This window comes from Coenobita brevimanus, chromosome 29, assembly GCF_032717465.1.
Source record: "Coenobita brevimanus isolate Jiangsu-jjx chromosome 29, ASM3271746v2, whole genome shotgun sequence".
NCBI classification, from domain to species: Eukaryota; Metazoa; Arthropoda; class Malacostraca; order Decapoda; family Coenobitidae; genus Coenobita; species Coenobita brevimanus.
The window spans coordinates 31971934-31980027 of NC_136982.1; positions in this window are offsets into that span (position 1 = coordinate 31971934).

Below are 8094 nucleotides of genomic sequence, written 5' to 3' on the forward strand. Positions count from 1 at the left end.
CTCATCTCCTATCGTTATCTCCTAACTTCCATATCCTAACATCTCTTCTTGGTTTTCCGTAACCCTTTCTCTCCTCTTTTTTAGCTCCACTGCCACACTTCTCTCCTTTCCCTCTCTCCTTTTCCCACATTCCCACCTCACCGATTCCTATCCTCCCTTCCCTCACCCATAATTTTCCCATCCTCTTCACCTCTCTTGATTCCTCTCTCCCATCCTCTTCACCTCTCTTGATTCCTCTCTCCCATCCTCTTCACCTCTCTTGATTCCTCTCTCCCATCCTCTTCACCTCTCTTGATTCCTCTCTCCCATCCTCTTCACCTCTCTTCAGTCCTCTCTCCCATCCTCTTCACCTCTCTTCAGTCCTCTCTCCCATCCTCATCACCTCTCTTCAGTCCTCTCTCCCATCCTCATCACCTCTCTTCAGGCCTCTCTCCCATCCTCATCACCTCTCTTCAGGCCTCTCTCCCATCCTCTTCACCTCTCTTCAGGCCTCTCTCCCATCCTCATCACCTCTCTTCAGGCCTCTCTCCCATCCTCATCACCTCTCTTCAGGCCTCTCTCCCATCCTCTTCACCTCTCTCCAGTCCTTTCTCTCATCCTTCATACTCCCATCGCTCCTCATCCCCACCTAGTTTCCTTCACTTTCCCTTCCCACCTTTCCCCAACCTTCATTTCCCACTCTCCCCAACATTCATTTCCCACCGTTCTTTACCCCATAGCTCTCTTCTCCGCGTACTCACCCATCCTTTCCTTTTTATCCATCCTCTTTTGTCGCCCCATGTATCTCATTTCCATCCTCTCCTCTCCACCTCTTTCTCCCCTCCTCCTACCCTCTTTTCCCCCATCCCTTCCCTCCGTCTCCCTCTTATCCCCCAGTGTTTCCTCCTCTCCCTTTCCTGACCCACAGTTCCTCAATCTTGTTCCCTCCTCTCCTGTCATTTCCATCCCCCTTTTAGTTTTCTTTCCCTTTCCCTCGTCTCCCCCAGCCCTTTTTCCTGCCTTCCCTTCCCAATCCTCCATCCTCCACCACTACCTCCTATCCCCCACCGTACCCACTTCCCCTCCCTGTCCCCATCATTTCACCACCACTTTCCCTCCTCTCCTCCCTATATTCCCAAACCTCTCCCGTCTCGCATCCATCTTTACCCCACCTCGTTCCCTTTTCTCCCCTCGCTTACTCATCATGCTTCTGTCCCCCTCCTCTCCTGTCCCTCGCCTCTTATTCTCCCACTGTCACTCCCCTCCCCTTCCCTATCCATCTTTCCCCTATCCTTTTTTCTTTCCATCCCCTCACCTGCTGAGCCCATGGCCTCCTTTTCCTCACATCTCACTTCCTCCACCGTTCCCTCTTTCCCTTCCCCTCACTCATTTTCCCCTCATCTCTTCTCTTCTCCCCTCCTTACCCCCAATTTCCCTGTCCCCATCCCCCGTCTCATGTCCTCCCCCTCACCCATCATTTTCCCATCACCCTTACTCTCCTCACAGGGGACTCTCTTCTCTTCTCCCCTCCTTACCCCCAATTTCCCTGTCCCCATCCCCCGTCTCATGTCCTCCCCCTCACCCATCATTTTCCCATCACCCTTACTCTCCTCACGTCCCCTGTTCATTTCTTTCCCCTCGCCTTCTCCCAAATCTCTTTTCCTCCCCTCCCCTTTCTCACACTTCATTTCTCTGTCTCATTCCTTCCTCACCCCACCCCTTTTCTCCACCACTTCTCTCCAGCTTCACCCAGCTATTCCTCCTCCATCTTTCTTCCTCCTGCTTTTCTACTTTCTCTCCTCCTTTCCCTCCACCGTTCTCTTTTCTTCTTTTCCATAGATACAAGGCAAAGGCGATGAAACAAAAGACATTTGAAGTAGACAGTAATATGGTGTGGGTCTCGTTATTTGATTGTTACCAACAGACATTAGCGTGCAGAATTCCTCCCCACAAACTCAGTAGCAGCTGAGGGGGGCTCGAACCCTCCACTCAGGGCGTCCTTCAAATGCGAGGCCAACACTAAACCTACCGAGACACCGATTCGCCCCCAATCCCTTTTCCTCCACTCCTCACTCCTCTTTTTCCCCACCATCTTCCTTCCTCACTTTCACCCCTTTCGCCCATCCTATTTCCAATTTTGCCATTCCTCACCCACCCCTCTTTTCCCATCACCTTCTGTCCTCACCCTCACCCATTTCTTTTCTCCCATTTTCTTTTGTCCCTTTCCTCATCCCTAATTTCCCTTTCCAGCTCTCCTCTCCCTCACCCCTCATTTCCCAACCACTTCCCCCCTTCTTGCCCTCTTCTCTCTTTCTCACACCGCTCCCCATCATCGTTTCCTCTTCTCCCAGTTTTTCCTCTTCCTCTCTCTTACCCTTCACTCCCTTATCTCTTTCCATCCTCTCCTCAATTTTCCCCAACCCCCCTTCCCCTTTTTCACCCCTCGCTCCACAGTCCCTCCTCGCCACCATCCCTTCCCACCCTCACCTCTCCTTCCCAACCTTTATTCCCCACAGTTTCATCCGTTCCCCTCGTCTCTATCCCATTCTCTCCTATCCCTTACCCCGCCCCTATTCTCTCACTTCCCCTTCTCACTATCACCTTTGTTCCCCATTCCCTTCTCTTCCCCACCCTTTTCCCCCACTCCCTCCCCTCCCTAGTCCCTCCTCTCCCCACCCTTTTCCCCCTACTCCTCCCCTCCCTAGTCCCTCGTCTCCCCCCACCCCTTTCCCCGCACTTCTCCCCTTCCTCCCTTACCCCTCTCCCCCACTCTTCCCCCCTCCCCCCACCAGGCCAGTTCCGTGAAAGCCGAGGACATAAATTCTGAGCAATATAGGCAATAGCGAGGGGTTCTGCTGATTTCATTGTCCACACTTTTCACTACACGATTTTGCCTTTTATTACAGTTCTTACCTTTTTTTTTTTTTTAGGGTCTTTATAAGGATTTTTGCAAGGGTTAAGCGTGGCCAGAATTAGAGATCTCATTAGTAACCTCTTCACTTGCGATGACGTAGTTCTTGCTTCTTGTCTTCCTTCCTTCCTCCCTTCCTTCCTTCCTCCCTCCCTCCCCCTTCCTTCATGTCTTTCCTTCCTCCTTCCCACATTTCTTTCATTCTTTCTTTCTCTTTCTTTCTTGCTGCGACCAGACGATTTTCTTTAGATTAGGGGAGCTTTTTTGGATTATGAACGATATACATAATAATTAACCCCCGCCGCTGCCGCAAATTGTTTCTTCGCTTGGGGGTAGCAAGAATTATGCAAAAATGACATCGATGTAGTGATGAGATACATAGAAACTCTCTTATTAAGTATTAGGGTTGTGTTTATGTGAAAATTATACCCAGAATTTAAGATCTCTTATATAACTGATATTTTCACTTTGATAGCATATTATTATCATTTTGCCACCTCTTAGTGATTTATATTCAGCGTAGGATAGATTTTTCGAACTGTAGTGGCTAAATAATTCTTTTCTTCAATTCCTTCAGTACCATGTGGCTCGTCTAAGTTGAATCAAATTGACTGATGAAATTAAGACTAAGCGCTAGAATTACGTCATCGTAAAGAAGGGATTAATTGACGCAGGTTTCACACCACGATAATACATTTTATTACATAGTTCTTACTGTTTATGGGGAAATTAATAATGGGGGTAGTCGATACTCCCTCAGTTAGAATAAAGCATGCCCTGAATTCAAGATGTAATCTATAAGAAATATTCAGGATTATTTTTAACGGCTGGCATGTGGGTAGGGAAAAACATTAAGACAAAACTAACATTTCCCTGAATATTTTTCATTTTCTTTATACACGAAAGAAAAGCCCAGAGTGAATAAGCTTTTTGTGTGGACTGCTCTGAACTTGGCCTCCTTTTGTTTGCATGAAAAAATCGATTGGTTGGTAATTTAATGAGTATTGTGTTTTGTTCTCGCACGACGGCCAATAATGTACACTTGAAATAATACACTATCTTCAGTTTGTTTATTTGTTTTCTTACTTGTCTGTTTAATTTCTTTATTTTTATTCTCCTGGCCGTCTGTCTGTCCATCTGCCAATAGCCAGACACCTTCATCCCAGAACGGGTAGCCATATGCGAATCGCCTTCACGTTATCATGTCCTCCTCCGCCATCAGTCTGCCCTCTATCCAGTTCATACCCCCTCACTCATTTACCTCTCCATCAAATCCCTCCATCTCATCCTCGGTCTCCCTCTTTCCTTATCACCTCCTCCTCACTCATATACATTCTTCTAGTCAGTCTCTCACTCTCTTTTTGTCTACGTGGCTAAACCATCTCAAATGTACTTCCAACTCAGAGGTTTATTGGATGAAATGGATATGTACTATTGTGGATGGTAGATTCACTGTCTTACGATAAATAGCCAGACGGTGAACATTAACTTCTGAAATTTAGTGACGTTATCTTCGAAACCCAATAAACTCTACAGAGCGTTGTGTAAGAGTTGCGTAATTCTTCGACCAAAAAGTGATGTTCCTGTCCGCAACTGTACAGTCCCTGCCAGTAATTCCGGTACAGGCCTTGTGTCCCTCACTAATGAAGCCAGAGTACAAGCCATTTGAACAGTGCTGGTGAATGCAGAGATATCGGATTGGATTCTGACACCGAGATTTAAAAGTATCTTGCGGTAATTATTATTGATTAAATATGGCAAGATCTCATTAGGGTTTGACACACACGGGCAAATTATGAAACCAGCGATGGCGTAAGGGATGGCCAGCCCCGATCTTGTATTATTACTGAAACACATGATGGTGAAAATAACTGATCTTTGTACCTCGTTGCTGATACGTTGTGTAAAGTGGATTGCAGTTTAGCCGTGTTCTCTCTAAACTAGCGTCTTGGAATATATCTGCATCTGACACGAGCTTTCTTACCGCTACTTGCATGAATTGTAATAATATGGTCTTGATATTACAACACAGTTTACTATTGCTGGTTAGTTTAGCAAGATCTCGTTAAGGTGTTAGAATGGCTTTAAGACAGTGTGAGGGAATCGTCGGCTGCAACTGAACAAATAGGATGAGAAGTATGACTCTCTCTCTCTCTCTCTCTCTCTCTCTCTCTCATATTCACTCATCCCATCCACCCTTATCATTCTACTTCTATGCCTTGTCTCCCCTCTTCGCTTATCCTCTTATCTCCTCCCATTTCTGCTTTGCATCTCCTCCTTTATTCTTCTTTCTTCTTTTTCTTCACCCACTTTTATTTAACACCTTTTTTTTTTTACGTCGCGTTTCTCTCATGAAGATCACTCACTCAGTCATAAATTTTTTCGTTTCTCTCTTCGTTAATATACTTCTTTTTTCCTATCCGTCATTATAACCTCCATGTGTTTCGTCTTTCTTTTCCCGTCTCCTTTCCTTCCTTCTTTCCTTCCGTCTCTGCGTCCCTCCTCCTTCATCTCATTCTCCGTATTTATACCCTGACGTTTCCTAGTCTTCATTTTGTGATATTTTTCGAATCTCTCTCTCTCTCTCTCTCTCTCTCTCTCTGCATTTTGAATAGATAGATGGGTATAGCTAAATAGGTAAATAAGTAGATGTGTATCTGTCTGTCTGAATCCGTCTATCTACCTATCTGTCTATCTTTCTAGGCTTTCTATCTGTCTATCTGTCCATCTGTGTATCTATCTATCTATCTGTCTGTCTATTTATCTATCTATCTATCTATCTATCTGTGTGTGTGTGTGTGTGTGTGTGTCACTCTTTATATATACAGTCTCTCCATATCTCTCTATGTCTCTCCTGTACAGCTGTTATTTTCACTCCTACTCTCTCTCTCTCTCTCTCTCTCTCTCTCTCTCTCTCTTCCATTATCCCGATCCGAAACCCACAGAACATTTTCAAGCCAAGCACCATTGAGCGTACACACACACACACACACACACACACACACACACACACACACACACACACACACACACACACACACACACACACACACACACCTGATGCTTGCAAGGCCTGACCCTGACCTTTGACCTTGAATGGGAAGGGATTTAACTGCGAGTACTATAGGAAAAAAGAAATGGTACAGCCAATATCTTGTTGAATGGCCTAGGACAGCTTTACTTGTGTGTGTGTGTGTGTGTGTGTGTGTGTGTGTGTGTGTGTGTGTGTGTGTGTGTGTGTGTGTTTCTTTTCCCGAAGCTACACGGAAATAAACCAATGCATACATGGTGGTCCGAATATTGCGTCCCCCTTAACACTCACCCAGGCGGTATCTTGTGTGTTACGGGGACGGCTCAAGTCTCCTGAAGTGATGAGGCTGCGTCACGAAATAGTAATCAACAATGCAGTCACTGGACGCAAAAATACATACCCCAGATGGCATCATAGTAGTGCTGGAAGTAGAAAAATGATGCCGGGAATATGCCGATAAACTGACATAGCGTCCCTGCAACACACGAGAATTTACAAGGGAGCGGCAGTATATGAACCACCTCGTCCTTATATGATGAAACGCCGAAAAACTCTGGAACCCTTGTTATTCGCGATGTATATTTTGTCCACATGTAAGTCACTATAAGTTTTCTTGGTCACGTATAAAGTCCAGACACTAGAGCTGTGGTGACTCGATGGATAAAGTTCTCATTTCGCGATGCTTGTGCCTCGAGTCAAGGGTCCAAAGCAAAGTATGGCGGACATTTAATGTGGGTGGTTGTAATATGTCACTTCATAGGCTTGTATTTGTTCCCATCTTGTCTGTTCTGCCGATGATATACGGGCTATCTCAAGAAATGTCTGCCAAACTTCAGGAGATTATTCTATGGGTAATCTTTAATAAAAAAAATGCTATATTAATCTAGGTCCAGTTTTCAGTCGCTACATTACTGCAATTACTGATAACCTTATGGGTAAAAATGATCTCCCTTCTAATTAACCCATAAGATCATCAGAAATTGTAGCTCCATAACGATTGAGTATTACACCCATATTGATGTAGCCTTCTCTCTCTCTCTCTCTCTCTCTCTCTCTCTCTCTCTCTCTCTCTCTCTCTTAAGTGTGACAGACATTTCCCAGTACCCTCTGTATGCCGGCTACATACAGACATAGCCATTTATCTCTTCGACTCTCCCTTGCATCACTCTTCCAACCCCTGGCCCATTCGCGCTTCGCCAGCATGAGGAAAGGGTAATTCTGGCTATCATTCATCACAATCACAGTTCTCTGTCTGTCTGTCTGTCTGTCTGTCTCTCTCTCTCTCTCTCTCTCTCTCTCTCTAGTCAAGCAAACAACTCCACAAACAAACTAGAGCTTGAAGATGAGGAGAGAGAGCTTTGCATGGTGAAGGTACTGGTTATGGTAGTGGTGATGGTCGTATTGGTGGGGATTTTGGTAGTGGTAGTGAGGGAGTGGTGGTGAATCGAGTGATAGCTGTCGTTATGTTAGCGGTGGTGATGGTAATGGTGGTGACAATGATGGTGGTGAGGGAGATGGTGACAGTAGTTGTGGTGATGATAGTGGTGTTGGTGGTGGTGATAGTGGTGGTAGTGGTGGTGGTGATAGTAATGGTAGCGATATTGATGATAGTGGTGGTGATAGTGGTGGTGGTGGTAATGGTAGTGGTGACGATGGTAGTGGTGGTGGTGACAGTGATGGTAGTGACGGTAATGATAATGGTAGTGATAATGGTGGTCATAGTGATGGTGGTGGTGGTGATGGTAGTGGTGGGGGTGATAGCGATGGTCATGGTAGTGGTGGTGGTGGTGGTGACAGTGATAGTGGTGGTAACGATAGTGGCGGTGGTGGTTGTGGTAGTGGTGGGGGTGATAGCGATGGTCATGGTAGTGGTGGTGGTGGTGACAGTGACAGTGGTGGTAACGATAGTGACGGTGGTGGTAATGACAATGGTGGTGGTGATAATGACGGTGGTGATAATGGTGGTGGTGATAGTGACAGTGTTGGTGTTAGTGTTGGTGGTGATAGTGGTGGTTATTGTAGTAGTGGGGGATAGTGGTTGTGATGATAGTGATGGTGGTGGTAGTGATAATGGTGGTGGTGATAGCAGTGGTGATGGTAAAAGTGGTGGTAGTGGTGGTGTTTAGTGATGATTATCCTAGTGATGGAGACAGTGGCGGTGGTGATAGTGGGT